General features: G+C 28.9%; 1 long non-coding RNA gene across 1 annotated transcript; it reads left to right on the top strand.

Annotated features, from left to right (window-relative positions):
- The first annotated feature begins 757 nt into the window (after nt 1–757).
- On the top strand, nt 758–17,472 carry LOC136971612 (uncharacterized). Its single transcript, XR_010880194.1, has 3 exons — nt 758–877; nt 16,752–16,805; nt 17,149–17,472. It is a non-coding gene; the product is annotated as an uncharacterized lncRNA (long non-coding RNA).
- The last annotated feature ends 45 nt before the right edge of the window (nt 17,473–17,517 follow it).

The raw sequence follows: 17,517 nt of genomic DNA, 5'->3' as shown, positions 1-17,517 counted from the left end.
CAGATATAACAGACAAAGTTTAATTATATTAAATTATTCTCTTCTCTGTATTGAAATCGTGTTTTTTTTTTTTTAATTATATTTTGATACACTATGAGGTGTTGATACTAGACACTGGAGTTTTTCACATCCGCTTTATTTTCTTATGTACTTTACAGTGTATAAACGAATTGTTTCAAATGCCGATAAGCGTTTCGGACTAGCGCTTTTTGTATTATTTTCTAGTTTAGGGATTTTTAACTGGTTTATAATATACGATGGTGCTCGGTTTTATGTACTGTACTGTACGTCAACAATGCATTTACAACCATTGTAGAAAACGTATATCAACAAACAGATGAGGGGCGCTAACCCGAAACGCGTACTGGCATTTGAAACATTCGGTTTATACACTGTAAAGTACGGTACATCAGAAAATAAACTGGATGTGAAAAAGTCCAGTATCTAGTATCAACACTTCACAGTGTCTCAAAATATAATATATTGAATTATTATTATTACTATTTGTTATTGAACGTCATTGTGCTTGTATAATTGTTCTTTTAGTCCCGAAAAATGTTTATATATTTTTAAATCAATCCGAGTCACTTCCGAAACAGAGTACTGTATTTGTCTACTTTTATATAGTTAATACTTTATATAAATTATTGTAATAAAGTATGAAATGCTAGAGTATGTTTAATTTTTAAAAATATATTAAAAGATACAATTTATTAATTTTTTAAATTTTCCATAAAATATTAAATTTGTTATAACATTTATTGCCATCAGATGTCGCTGTTGTAGCCAAAATGCCAAACGAAGTTTCCTGCCCTTGTCATAAAGTTCTTTCAAGTTATAGATTATTTATAAACTTTTTAATATGCTGAAAATATTGGTAAGCACGACAATTTTTAAATTAACTTAGATCACAGCAGTCTGTCACGAATGTTAGGGAATGTTTCTACTCTGGTTGAATTTATTGCACTGACAAGAAATATTCCAGAATAAGATTTAAAAATTGCCATTTAATCGTTACACGTACATAAAATAATAACATTTAGTCAAGAATATTTAATTAAAACATGAATTATAATCAGTTGCGTGACTGCAACGTTATGATCCCAACAACATCGTGATCAAGGACCTTCACGGTTATCCAATTTACATTAAAACAACGTGAGATTCGTCACCTTCGTAAAAGCAATTTATTATAAATATAATTATTTTATATCGGTGTTTAAATAATTTGAAATATTCTTTAATAGGTAAGTGTGTTGAAATGAAACTCCTACAGTTCTTGATATCGAGTGAATAATATAGATAAATAGAAGAAAAAAAACATATACGTTAAATGGTGCCATGCTGATAAAAAGTGGAGAGGTAACTTCCTCCGATGTCAGATTGGAAGAAATATTAAAAAGGAGCCGTAATGTTTATAAAAATGGCGTGGTTCTTGGGTTTGCCTCGGGCTCCGGAATTATTTGAAACGGTCCTGACGTGAAGAATATATCTGTACATACTTCTGGCATCTGCAGAGGGGATCGAGTAACAGTTGTACACAAACTACAGTTGTAAAAGTGATTAAGATATGTAACCTTACATCCTCAACTATGGGATCCTTTGTTGTTTTGTATTGATGCAATAATATATTTTATAAACTAGTGAGAAAACTAAAAAAATTAAATAATAGTAATAATTATTTGTCTCCAAGCTTGGCCCTCCTCTTGGAAAATTTTCTGTGGATGCTCGTCAGTATATATAATCTCTGTTTTGTATATTAAATGCCACTTGTAGTATTTACAAATTTCATATAAAATGAAGAATATAATATTATTATTAAGGAAATCTTGCTGGAAAATATGACAGTTTTGCATTTTTATAAAAAAAGAAAAAGAAAAAATACAAAGGGAAGCATATAATTGCAATAGGTAGAACCTGACTTTTGATACAAATGAAACCTTATGCCTAACCTAACCTATTTTAAAGCTGTTGAAACTAGTCAATTGCATATTATTGGGTTGCAATTTTAAAATTGTGAGACCTATAAATTTGCACTGTTGCCTGTCTCTCTCTCTCCTTAATCTTGAGAACGGAGTTAGATAGATGAAAGACGAGACCAGATATGGAAACGTTAGGGGCAGGAGGCTCCGATTAACTATATGAACTTCCGATGCAAACTGGAAGTTGTTATTTCAAATAAAAAATTTTCCCTGAAAGGTGTTAGATATTTGACCAGCATGACTCTATTGTTAAAGGAAAAGTACAATGTACTGTACAGGAACAAGACACTACAGTACTAATTTGAGGTGGAGAGAGTATATTTTAAATGAAATAAATTAAAAATTGCAGCCCAGCACTGTGACGATGCCACAATAAATAATTGCTTGTAGGTATGGAGAATTCAGAAAATTTCAATATTATAGATTGGAAAGTATAAATAGTATTCTAGATTCAAGGTAACATTTTATATAAAAAATTGACAAATATTAGACAATGATAAGCAAAATCCTGACTTTCTGAAATTGACTGAATGCAGAAAAGAATAACAAATATGTAAGAATTTGCTTCAATGAAGCTTATATATAAAATAACTGTTTTATAATAATATATATACAATATACAGTGGAACCTAGCTTAATGAGCATAATTTGTTCCAGATTCTTACTCGTAATGCGAAACACTCGTTAAGCGAAACAATTTTTCCCATAGAAATTAATGTAAAATAGGATAATGTGTTCCACGCCGAAAAAATACTCAAATGTTTTATGTATAATGTTTATTCAAAAAAAATTGTACAATATACACTGTTAAGGAGCGTGAACCATCATCATCTTTTCTTCTAGTGTGGAATGAACCATCCTGGAATGAGAATTCAATTTGCAGAAACTAAAAACAAAAAACCACAGCTAATATGTTTGATGAACATTCCAAATGATATGCCAAATTCTTGGGTTATGTAAAGGCTGTAATTAAATATTAGAAATTAATTAATTTGATTAGAGGTAGGCAGTTATGTTTCCATCTTGTATTAAATTTAACAATTATAAATAGTTAATTTTTAATTCAGACATTTCTAAAATTTAATTTGGAATCTGTCATTAAATTTAATGACCCAAGAATTTGGCATATTGTTTGGCGTACTTATTATATAATGGGCTATGTTTGTTGATGTTTATAAGTAATATGTATGAACACAAGTTTGGAAAAAAAATGTGATCACAAGCGTGTCGCTTGTGATCACATTTTTTTCCAAACTTGTGTTAAAATGCTAGCGGAACTAGTGCTAAACACAGACTGATGGAGCATGCCGCATGTGCATGATTTGGGACTTTTCCTCTTCTCATTACTCGTTATGCGAAAGATTGCTCGTTAAGCGAGGCAAATTTTTACAATTTGTTTTGCTTGTTATGCAAAATACTCGTCGTATGAGGTTCCACTGTATATATATATTTTTTTTCTTTCATTTTACATACGTTTTTTTATGTTAAAAAGTTTTGCATATTTAACTATTTTTATATGAAATTTTTCAATAAAATGAAAATTGAAATATTTTATTAAAATGTAACAATTAAGTTACATAAATAATAATTGTTGTACTTTTTAGTACAAGGAGGAAAAATTAGAGAAAACTTATTTGCTTTAACAAAAAAAAGATAGAACAATTTACAGTGTGACATGACTAATTGGTACGAACAATCAATATTAACATCTGCATTACCAAATATTTCATCTTGTATTAGGTCTAATATACTAAATGAGTTTAAAAAAATGAACAGACATTTTCCTAGATGGAAGAATGAATTTATAAAAAATAACAAGGTTTTTTAACACACAAATTAACATATGTAGAAAATAATTTAATATAAATAGCAAATTTTATTTTAATCCTCTGGCATGTTATTCAGTAATGTAATTTGCAATAATACAATTTTTTTTTTTATAATACACATAATTAATAATACAGTTTTTAGTAAATCTTATTATTTACATATGATGTATGAGGATTTTAATAACTTTGTCACTATACAACTGATTTGTCATCAGTGGCATAGTGACAAAACTGGGCACCTATAGCAAAAAGCAAAATACTCTCATATTTGGTGCAAAGTAAAAAAACCTTTATGTATATGTATTAAGTCTCAAGTTACATGTCCTAAATTATTTGTAATAATCAATTTAACAAGTTAAATTAAACAATATTAATATCTTTGTTTGATTGGCAGTTGGCACCTATGACTGGGGCCATAGGCTACTGTTTGTACAGTAATACCATGAGTTACATAACATGAGACTTATGTAAATTTGCAGTTAAATAAAATGTAAATCTCAAAAATTGGGAAAAATTTTGAGTAGAGTACATGTAATTTTACAAAGAATTATTCTGTTTCAAACTCTCTCTCTCCCTCCCTTTCTTTCTGTTGCACTGTACTTTATTGCTCTGCCAATCCTTTACTTTTTGGTCTAATTGTAAGCACGTATGCAAGCATACTGGACTCTTTCTTGTAAACAATTTTTTTTACACAAAAAAATAAATAATATATGTACAGTACACATATAATAATAAATACAGTACTGAGTTATTAATTATGTAGTTACACTTAAGCAATTTACAAATTTAAGTTACGTGAAGGTCTACGATCTCCATTACTTATGTAACTTGGGGTATTACTGTATTGTAGTTAAATTACAATCCTATCATTGGGAGTCAATTATCATCGTCATCACTTGCCCATTGGAGTCTGGTGCCATTTTCACCATTGTTTTCCATCCCTCTGCCTAGTGCACAGTGAACCAGCTTTTGAATACTATTTTTGTGCCAGTCAATTATAACAAAGGCTAAGATTATTATTATTATAACAACATTGACTTCTAACTATATGTAATTTTCCAATATTGTTACGTAAGATACTGTTACCAAGATACCAAAATACTATTATGTAAGAAAATTGATATTTAACTCTTTGGTGATGGTGCAAATATTAAAACATTGATGTGGAATTTTTAATCCAGTATTGTGATAATTTGGTGATTTCATGAAAGTGTTCTGTTGTTTTAATTTTTTAATTGTTGCTGCTTCTATTGCCATCAAACACTTGTGGATTGATCAAACCAGTAATTTAATCAAAATTTTTATGTAAGTCGATATAAGAATGTTAAAAAATCATCATATAAAATTTCAATCTCTCATAATCGATGCATTGTTTGTGTATTTCAAATTTCCGCTAAATTATACTGTTTTTATACTTATACTTATTTTAACTGTATTGAAAAAAGACAACAGAAGTTATCTATACTGTATATGGTAATACAGTTAAAAAGCTACAGGTAATCTGTAAATATCATTTACTTGTTTTCTTCAGTTCTTAAGTTAGTAGTTAATATTTTAGCATTCATAAATAAATATTGAAATACTTTATTAATAATGGCCATCAAATGGGTGCTAGCAAAGGAAATAACAACTGCCTGCAAATAGGCAGTTGTTATTTCCTGTTATAACAACTGCCTGCAAATTAATTAAAATTAAAATCAAATCAGTTAAAACACAGTTTCAGAAAGTGTGGCTAAAGTACTTGTCAGTCTTGATAGATTTAGTTGTATTTCATTTTAGCAGTCAGAGTTTAGTGGATTTATAGCACTTTGTGAAGGGTTAGTTTCAGTTTTAGTTGGCAGTGATAGAACATTTTGATTTTAATATATACAGGTATACCTCAAGTTACGTCATTCCCAATTATATGTCGTTTGTCAAAAAAGTATATGGAAAAATAAAAATCAAGTTTAAGTCATTTTATTCGACTTTACATCTGTCTGCCACAAATATTGAAGTCGTAATATGACTAGAAAAGCATTAAAAGCACATAAAATCATATTAAAATATGTATATTTACAGTAAATGTTAATCATCATCAGTAATCATCATAAATCCTAGAGAACGAAACATGAAAACATCTGTGTTGTCGTCTTATTTAGCGGTCTTTAAGTACTCATTATTGGCATTTTCCAAGTAAATTCGACTTACGTCACCTCTCCTGGACCCAGTTACCGACGTAAGACGAGGTATACCTGTATATAATATATAGAATAAATATAGGTATAGATATAGATAAAGTAATATTATATTGCCTTTATAGACATTTTATGCATAAAATACAGCTGAAAAGGTTTAAAAAAAAAAACAGATTAGGAGCGATCAGGAACGGATTAATCCATTTTATGTTGTTTCTTATGGGAAAATTTGTTTTAGTTTGAGAACAAGTTGGTTTTTGAACAATTTGTAGGAATGAATTAAGTTCATAAACCGAGGTTTGACTGTTTTTTATTTTTTATTTATGACGTGACAAGTTTTTGGGACTACTGTACTGTAATTATTTGTTTTTATACTGAAATCCCATATGAGAGTATTCAGAGATTTTGGAACAAGTATGTTCACATCTTTTCAGCTATGCCTTCCCTGTATTTTTGGGAATAAGTGAAAGTAATGTGACTGGTAAATACACCGTAATTAGTAATTTTTTGATAGAACAATAAAATTGATGATGTAAGAATGGAAACCAATATGTAAATTTGTATGACGATGAATTTTAACATTTTCAAGTGTAAATTCAATGATGCAAACTGGTTATATCTGATTAAACACTACAATAAACCAAAAATCCAGCAGGAAATATAGAAATTCACAACAGCAAATGTTTTTGCCATGTTAAACTGGATAAAATATTTTTGAAATTTGAATGAAGTTGTTGTTATAAGTTACATAGAATTCCTAGGACATAAAAAAGTGGAGAGAATTGAATATCATGAACAGCTTTCTGGCAGACGATGTAACTTTGGATAAACAAGTATAATGCAGCAATCTCGAGTTCTCTCTTAAGCAGATTTGATTGTATAACTTTTATTAATCATCAAAAGTTTTGAATTTAAATCTGATAATTACAAGATGTACATTTCTGATTTTTATTTAATTTTTATAAAGTAACACATCTTACCAGTGAAGATTTATGATGCTCAGAGTGGTCCTTCAGTTTGCCCACCTACAAAAAAAACACAACATAACATACTCAAAACATAATTAGACAAAACAGTGAAAAAGATGTATAACTACAGGGAAAAAAATCTGTGAAAAAATTAGGGCACTTACCAATGTTGCAATTAATTAAACACAACTAAGCACTTAAATAGGTATGATGGTTGATAGTACCATCTTCAAAGGAACATAGTTTTTACCATTGTTGGAAATTTCTGACAATAAGAAAATGATATGGTTAAAGTACTCACTGTTATGGTGTTAAAAATGACCTTTTATTTGAAAATGCAAGTACTTCTGATGGCTTACAACTACAATCTCTCTACACACCGGTCAAATAAGTAAATAAATTCTTCGAACTTGTTAACCAGAGTCAATCTATTTTTAGAATTGCAAACAATATTCGGAAAAGAAATTCAAATCAAATGTTTATTCAAACATTAACGGCCTATACAACGAAGCCTGAACAAGAGCCCAGGAGGGGCTGTGAAAATGTTTGCAATTCTAAAAATAGATTGACTCCAGTTAATAGGTTTGAAGAATTTATTTAGCTTACAACTATCCTTGTCTGATGAGAATAGTTATAAGCTATCAAAAGTACTTGCATTTTCAAATAAAACACCATAAGACAGTGAGTACTTTACACCGTGACTACTTTGGCATGAAATGTATTCTCATTTTGTTATAAGCAGTGTTTTTGTGGAAAAATAAAATTGTCAGGCATCTTGTATCCTACTATCCTGACCAAAAAATCTTTCCTTTTCATTGAATAGACCACAAGTACCACCTGGGAAGCCTGCCCTTCTCTAGCTACACTACCGCATCTCACAAATTAAATAATATTTTTTAAAATACAACAAAAATAGTGAATATATATTTTAAACCAATCTAAAATATTAAAATTAAATGTACATAAAGAGTAATAATTTTATTAAACTGATGTTTATATTAAAGTAGTAATAATCCCCATGTAAATATTAGGACATTGTTTTCTTTTAAATAAAATATATCAAAATACTATTAATGAAAGTAAACTATACTAAAACATCTGTTTAAATCAGGGCTAGGAGGTCAATGTCAGCAATAGATTTGTCAACACTGACTCCTTAACTGACTCTATGCTCTGCAATCAATGTTAACAAACTTTGAAATTGTCAGTGATTTCATTTGTTTGTAATTTAGATTTTAAATTTAAAATGTGATGTATTATCTACAGTTTTTTTCCCTCTCATTTAATGTTTGGAAATTGAAATTATGCTTTTGATTGGCTGGAAAATTTCCATTGTAAACAATCTTGAACTTGAATTTAAAAATTAATTCTTTCCAAGTTTAAATTTTCTTTTGTGATTGATTAGAAAAAAAAAGGTTGAGTAATGCTTAAGAGCAGTAAAAATAGTTGGTTTTCATTTAGTAGCTCTACTTTCCAACAAAATTTTCTGCCTTTTACAATATGATAAATATTGTAAATTTTTGTAATTTTTTTGTCTTTTGAATAAAGTAAAAACCTTCTTAGCTACAATATTTTAAGTATTATTAGACCACTAATGCATTGCTAATGAGTAAATTAGCCTAATGAATTACATGTGAATGATGAAATGGTGGATAATATATGTAAATACTAAGAAGCAGTGTTGGTGTTTCAGTAAGCTGAAAATATCAACTCTGGACTCTGAGTTGGGGGAAAATGTAAATTCCCCAACCGTAGTTTAAACTACAAAATAAATTTAAATGATTAAATTGTATTTTGACAAGTAGCTAATGTCTGAGAGAAATGAAATATAATTATTAAAAGCAATTTCTTTTTAAAATTTTGAAACTATCTCTAAAATGATGGTTATGATATTATTGTAATCATCCTTCCAAGTGTTGAGGCAGAAGGCCTGTGTAGCACTAGTTTGTAAATAATTACCTAATGATATAATACCAGGCTTCAGAAGATTTTAATAATTTAATCTTTAATTACTTAAGTTACATGAGCTACGATTTGATAGTACCAGTTGAACACAGAATTGACACACCTGTACACAGAACGAGGTTCAAATCAAAAGTGAGGTTTTTGAGTCAAGTTGCCAGGTCTGTTAAGTTCGGAGTTCCTGCTGGTGGCGACTTTTGAATTTATTACCAAAGGTATTACCACTGTACCCCCAGTACTATAAGTACAAAGTCAGAGGTATTGGGTTGAATCTAACCCTTCTTCCTGATTGTGTCGTCATTGTGTTGGTAGGTGCAGAGTCACTTGGAGTGTTTATAGTTGATTGTTCTGGGGAGTCTGGACATGTTGTCCTATACGAGTTTGATGATGTGCTGACATTTTCGCTATTCAGAAATGCTGGCTTCAGTCGGTCAATGTCCAGCGTTTTGTAGGCTGAAAGGAATATAGACATATTCAAACAAGCCAAACAGGGTTGTGATAGCAGTTTTTGGAATGTCTTTGGGGAAGACCGATATCTGATGATAGGCACAGATTAGATCAAGTGTGGAGAAGATGGTTTTGTTTTCGACGAGTTGAGTGCACTCCTAGCTATGAGGGACAGGAAAGCAATCGGATGGTTATGGCATTGAGACTGCAGTAGTCACTGCATGGTCGCCACTAACCATTTGTCTTCTTGACCATATTTAGTGGGCTGGCCCAGGAGCTTTTAGATGGCCAGATGATGCCCTGAGACATTAAGAATTGAAATTCTTTGTGTGCTGCATGGAGCATATCAGGTGACAACTGTCTAGGTTTCGAGATAACAGGTGGTCCTTTTTTCTCAATATGGTGGAAGGTGGTTGGCATTTTGTTAGTTTTGGAAATTACCAAAGGGTTCATGATTGTCGTGAACTTGGCCAAAATATGATGGTAAGGGGAGTTGTTGGTCACTGCAGTGATATTAGTGAAGGTTGTAGGAAAAAATACACTTACGTAAAACCAGATAACCGGAGTGATTAGTATTCGGGTCGCAAACGTTTTCGTAGCCTCTTCTAGGCTCTTCTTCAGGCTTAGTAGTAATAAATTCAAATATATTCCTTTTAGAAAAAAGGATTATATTCGAATTTATTACTACTAAGCCTGAAGAAGAGGCTACGAAAACGTTTGCGACCCGAATACTAATCACTCCGGTTATCTGGTTTTACGTAAGTGTATTTTTTGATTGAATCACCAGTGTGTAAGGAAGATTGAGAAGGTTGTAGGTTGGTTCTGCCAGCAATCAGGAGACTCAAGCTGCATGACACCATCAATTAGTCAATTATTTCTGACATCCACAAGTAGGTTGAATTAATTACTTATATAGTGAGCATCCTACCTTACACCTCTGTTTATTATCTTCTGCTTTGTAAGAGAATTTCCATATTTGTCTAAGATTAAATTATGTTTGTAAATATTACTTTTGTTAGATATGTTAGGGATATATACCATCCTGTTGTAAAATGTTAAATAATTTTAATATGTTAACTTGATGATATGCTTTTTCAAGATTAGTGAAGGCGATGTAGGTTTCTATGCTAGATTTTCTGTTCTTTTCAATTAGTATTTAATACTGTTTGTATAACAATATAACTGTTTATGACATTCTTTTTTACACTGTTTACTTTTAAACTTGAGTAGTGCAGCAGTGGGGTAGTAGCGAGGGGCAGAAAATCTTTAGTACGGAGAAATGCTGCCCCATATGGCTGTATCTCTGAATATGACATGAATCTTAAAACTATAATTCGCTTCAGTTATTTTAGCACTTTATTTTGACCATGATCCAATCTTGGATCTATCTGTCATATTCTAATAGTTTTTATGATTTAGCACTTTCTTGTTGGTTAGAAAATAATTTGTATTTATTTGTACAATCTTTAAAAAATTTACAAAAAAATGCTTAAAGTTCAAGTTTTGGTCATTTGAATCTGTTGAGATTATTATGTTGAATTTCTGGTTACATTTAATGTATTTATCACTTCAATGATTAAATAACATTGGAATTTGTTATAACTAAGGTGCATCCCATAAATATATAGGCAAAAGTTGTTATGTAAATAAAAGCTAAACTAATTATCATATAACTAAATCAATTTAATTTTGAGGTAGTCACAATTTACAAATAAACATAATAAAAAATCATGTAATTATATTGTAAAACAACTTAACAATAAATTAATTTAAATCAAAAGCACGTTTTTCACTGTCCCAAAAATATAAAGGCATAATACAAAATCATTAAAACAGTAGAAAGTATTGTTACAAATCTTTAATAATAATCACCTAATAACCAATACACTTCCCCTATTTCATTATAACTTTGTAGATACAGTCTGACATTAATTGTATAAGTTTTTGAAGGACTGTTGTAATTTTTTTCCAATGGATATTAATTGCATGTTTTAACTCATTTACACTGTTATATTGCTGCCCATCAGCATGTACAGCTCTAGCTAAGATTCACCAGAGGTTTTTCCATCGAATTCAAATCTGAGGAACAAGTTGTCCAATCAATAACCAGGACTCCATTATTTAAAAACCACTCACAAGTTGATTTAGCTGTCTGGATAGGGACATTATCTTGTTGGAAAGAAATGATTTCCAGCAATTATATCAGCCCAGGGCAAAAGAAAACTTTCTAGCATGTCTCGATTATGATTTGCATTCATTCGGCCACTGAGGAATGCAATATTTGTCTTGCCAAACCAACAAAACTCACCTCATACCATCACTGAACCTCCCCTTTGCTGCTGTTTTGAAAATATTTCTTCCTCACTCCTCAAATCATGCCAATAACAAGTCCAACCATCTGGTCCATCAAGATTAAACTTCTTCTCATCATTCCAGATGATGCGCTTCCATGTATCTGTCCATCCCATTTTCTTCTGTGTCCACTGCAAGCAGTTTTGCTCATGGATGGAGTTTAGTTATGATGCAGGCTTTTTTTCTTATAGATGAGATGCTGACATGTACAGGTACTAACAATTCTTCCAATTGTAGACTTTGATACATTAAGCTCTGGTTTATGCTTGTTTTCATAAAGATGTTTGGTTGCTTTTGATTTCCTTAAAAATACAATGTTTTCCTCTATTTGTAAGCTTTGAAGGTCAACCTCTTGATTTCTTTTGTTTGTATTTGTCTCCAAACTTTATGGAATTGTCAGTTACAGTTGGAACACGATTAATTTTCTTCACAATTGCTCTTGCTAAGTAATTTCATCTCTTAAAGCTGAAATCTTGCTTTTTTGAACATCTGTTAAGGGTTTTGTCCATCCCATGATGAAAAACAATTTATTTACTTCAATACATAACAGAAATAAACATTTGAAATATGTGGCAGTTATACTGTAGTACTGTATGACCTCTATTGTTAGAAAATCGAACCTGCCTTTATATTTTTGGACAGCCAGAAACGTGATTATTGTTAAGTTGTTAAACAATATAATTACATGATTTTTTAGTATGTTTATTTGTAAGTTGTAACTACCTAAAAATTAAATTTGTTTTGTTATATGATAATTAGTTTAGCTTTTATATACATAACAACTTGTGCCTTTATATTTATGGGATGCACTCTAATCTCAAGATCCACCTCAAAGTGAATGACTCTAAGTTGCAGCATATAAGTTCTCCTGGCTTATATGCTACACAGCCTGGTGTATATTCATAATCACAAAGTTTTAGCTGAAAATTCTGATTTAGGCTTGTACTTGCCTTATAACTCAACAAGCATACAGTAGTCCAGAAATGAAGTGTGAATACTTATACATCAGAGATTTTTCAGATTTAAAAGGGTCTATTTAAGTCTCATGATTTATCGATAGATTTATGAGAAATTAATATCAGTGGAATTTTTTCAAAAAATCTCAGAAAAATTGGTTTTTATTTTGTTTATATGTACTATTTGAAATGTTACAATTTTTCATACATTTAACAAGTATATAACTGTTGTATACATTAAGATACAGGGGTTCCTCATTTAACGCATATTCATTATCCAAGTCTCCCTAGTTACGTGGTCAAAAAATTGTGGAACACCATTAAAAAATTTCCCACTTATGAGCTTTCCCCGGCAGACGGTAACTTTCTCTTGCATCACATGATCTAAATGCTCATTGATACATACTTGTATCACCATACACAAGATGCATTATTGCGCATGCATTTGTCATTTCAGTTTCAGTTCTGACTGGTTTTTCTGATTTCCTTATCGAAATTATGCCAACAAAGTGTACCAAACCTGATGATGGAGTTCCTAAAAGGAAACATGTCTCATACAGTCTAGAATATAATATAAGCATACAATTGAAGAAATCGAAGACAATGTTGAGGACTTGGATAAAATTCCCAATGAAAACAGACTGTCCATTGGTACATGACACATTTGCAAAGTGTAATGAAATTATCGATTATTTTCTTAAAAATGATCAGAAAAATTTCAGTGCAGGATGAAAGACTTATTCTTGTTATAAAACAATATTAAATGAAAAAATAAACTACAGGAAACAGTGTACTTTAGATTCATTTTTTGTATATCAGAACTCGGCAGTCGGTGAAAATGATCAAATACAACCAGGCCCTTCTAAAATTCAGTTATAAATAATTTCTGATATTAAATACAACAAAACTAAATGAAAAATGTAAAAGAAATCTTTATTATCCCTATTTACACATATGTAAAATATTTATTATTAATATAATTGAAGTCCCAAATAAATCCCTGCTTTATAAAGTGGCAGGTTTTTGGTCCTAGTTAGCCACATTAAATGACTATCCCCTGTACTCCAAAAACGGTTTGACTAGCTTTAAAATATCTGCGATATGATGTATTCACCATAAAAATATTTAAATAATGAAAATATTTTCAACTTAATTTTTATTAGGAAGTAATATGAAAAAATTGTTTATTAGGTATACTAGATTTTTTAAATTGTTAGAAAAATTTAATTTTAATTTTATTGTTGTACTTTGATTCTTTATTTTAAAATTGAAATTTTAATCAGACATATTAAAAAGTCTAATTTCATCTCTTCATACTTTATCTCCTTACTATATCAATAATGCTGACAAATTCGAAAAATAGTATTTCTCAATTAATAACTTGGTATGCAAATGAACGACTGTGTTTATAAATATGCAATAAATATAATAGTTGCACTATCACTTCCAGAACTCCTTAATCATCACTCAATTATACATTATACATAATAAATTTAAATATATTATCAAATACTAAACATTTTACAATTATGAATAACAAAATAGATGTATATAAAAATGAAATATTACTATTAAGTTTACTTTCTGATTTTTCACATTAAATGTTTATTTGTACTGTATAAATCATCTAGGAAGGAAAATATTGTTGAAATTTTATCTTTTATCCTTTATTATTTCATAATTCTTAGAGAATAAAAGTATAGAAATTATGAATAAATATATGAATATCTTCTGTTTTCAACTGTTATGTTCCCTGTTTATTTAAAGTATTAAAATATCTTAAATATGTTTCATATAATACAATGAAACATTTAAGATATTTAAAATAAATTTCTAACTGTATGTTAATTTAAAAAAGATAGGGTGTATTTCAAATTGTAAATTTATTGGAAATTTATGTATGAAATTAACTTTTTAGGTGATATGTAAAATAATGAACTATCTCTAGAGTTTTTGGATAGTCGTACATTTCCTAAAAAGTTCTAAAAATCAAAAAAATGTATTGGTCTTATTAATCACAATAACAAATACTCCAGAAAATTTGATATAATAGCATATAAGACAGAAAAAAGAAGTATACAGAATTTTTTAACTATTTTTTATTTCTCTGTACAAAGTAAAATTGGATGTGTACAAAAGTATATTTACTGTTACAGTTAGTATATGCTTTAATGTTGTGTTTTTTTCTTCTTCTTCTTTTTAGCTTTGTTGCTTGTGTTTTACATCTAATTACAGTAGAATGTTGATTATCCAAAAATTGATTAAATTGACTTGAGAGCATTCTAAATTACAGAAATTACAGTTTTTATGTAGTAATGATTATTGGTGAACTTCTGTAGGTTTGCTATTCAGTTTTCATTATCAAATTTTAGTGTTAAGTCTTATTTATTACAGTACAAGTAGAATTGCAGGATTAATAGAAATTTAATGCATTAGAAGACTTATTTCATTTTAATTCTAGTTTAAAGGATATCTCAAATAAATTATAAATATTATCTTTTTATTCTTTGCATGCCAAGTGTGATTGGTTATCTGGAAATTGTCCTGCCCTGTTTATTGAAGATAATCAACATTCTATTATACTGCAACTTAATATTGTTATGATTACTGAAGCAGTTCACTAATTATATTCATATTTTAACATATAATCATAGAATTGAACTTTGTCAGTTGAACTAAAGATCACATTGTATAAACTTTTTATTTACAATAATCAATAGAATAATGCTTTATTCGTTCAACATAGAAATACATTGAGATTGTTCTTTTGTTTTCTATATAAAACTTAAAATATTGAATTCCTTAATATGTAGGATAGAAAAATACAACTGTTTGAATTATGTTCCATTAGTTACTGTTCGTGTGGATTAAATATGCTTTGCTGGAATTTCATGGTGTCTGCTTACAGTTGTACTCTTATATTAAAATTGACAAAAGAAAGGTTATTTTGTTTACACAACAGATATTAAAAAATAATGATAAATTATATGTTTTATAATCTGCTTAAAATCTTTGCAAAAGATATATATTTTAATTTAAAAAATACAATAGAACTCCAGTAATATGGACTGAGGCTACCTCAGATAAAACAGATAATATTTATTTGTAATTTTTAATCCTAAAAGATTTATATGGCGTCACTTTTAAGCCTTTTAAAATATTTTTGTGACTAATCGTAAAAATGTTTTCCGATACATATCATTTATTGTACAGCTAATACACATAATTTATATAAATTAAGTATATACAGAAATATTGTGATGCTCTTAAGGGTTCTAATCATACAAGAAGTCACTCACTGTTTAAGAAGTTTCCTTATTGTCCCATGGTTTTGTCAAAGAAGCATTTTGGGCTCAAGCCCCTCTTCAGTTTGACCTGCTTTGACATCATATTAAGATCTTATTACTTATTAATCATATAATACAACAGTTTTAAGAATAAAAATGTATATTTTAGTTGTTTTAAAATGAATAGTTTGTCTCATTGAAGTTAAATGGTAAAAGGTAACAAAAACAATATATTGCATATTACAAAATAATTTATTTATTTATTTATTTTATGAATTATACAATAGTATTCACTTAAATGCCTTGAATAATCTGGAACCTCTATTGATTGGAGTTCTACTTACTAGCATTGAATTATTCAAGTAAATACAGTATTCAAAGTTGCTCTCTAACTTAAAATGATATTGAAAAAATAATTAAAATTCTATTTGAGAATGTAAATATTGTGATTCTAGTTTTGTTTCAGTTAGAAACATATTTTTAAATGAATTCCCATCTATCATGGTAGTTGCATGTGAATATTTGATAAAGACATAAAAATATTCTATAATTAGGATAACTTTAATATTCTTATTTATGATTTTGGATGCATTTGCAAATATATTATGTAAGATGAGTATATGATATTTAAAAATTCTATTTAAAATTTTAAGATAATTCTAAGGTGATGAGTTACGTAGAACAGATGAATCATGAAGACTTCTGTTATATTAAACCAATGAAGAATGAAACATATAATGAAATCATTATCTTATTTAGTATGAAAAATTATAATTGACATTTTCTTTTTACAGATTTCATTTGGAATTGGTGTTTATGCAGGAATATATGCATGCCAAAATTATGAGGTAAAGAAAAATGTTTAATTTTTTAAATATACTTGATCATCTATAAAACAGACACTAGACATAAATGCACATTGTGACACTTTATTGGATATTACTGTGCAATTTGGACTTTTATCCAACTATACATATTATCCTTCAAGTTCTAAGAATTACATTGAGATGTTCTGTAGGTGTCATTTGTACTTCTTAGAACTTGGAGATAAAAATACCAAAATATTATATATATGGTGTCTATTTTATTATACATGATCAAGTAAATTTAAAATATTTTAAAATTAGAATAATCTGTAATTTAATAACATTATGCGTAAAAACCTGACTTTCTAAATCTATTTTTAATTAGATACCTCGTGTGGACGAACCAGGAGAAATATGGAGAAAAGTTAGAGAATATCTTGATAGTCATAAAAAGCCTCCAGATAGTTAAAAACAATTATTAATAAATAATTCTAAATAGGTTTAATTCTAGTGAAAAAAAATTATATAAGTAAATTACATTTGCTTTCATCATTCTTCATGTCATTTAAATAATTTGTACACATTGATATTAAAAAAATGAAAAGACATTTTCTTCATGGTTATAAATGCAAATGTATTAATAAATTTTAATCTCATACATCACTTTAACATTTATATTATTTGGAGAAAAATACATTAATGGAAGTAATTTGTTTACATTTAGTTTATACTTTACAATACTGTATTTCACAAA

This window comes from Centruroides vittatus, unplaced genomic scaffold, assembly GCF_030686945.1.
Source record: "Centruroides vittatus isolate TY-2023 unplaced genomic scaffold, ASM3068694v2 contig_2634, whole genome shotgun sequence".
Lineage (NCBI taxonomy): Eukaryota > Metazoa > Arthropoda > Arachnida > Scorpiones > Buthidae > Centruroides > Centruroides vittatus.
This window is presented reverse-complemented; position numbering and strand designations above follow the sequence as displayed.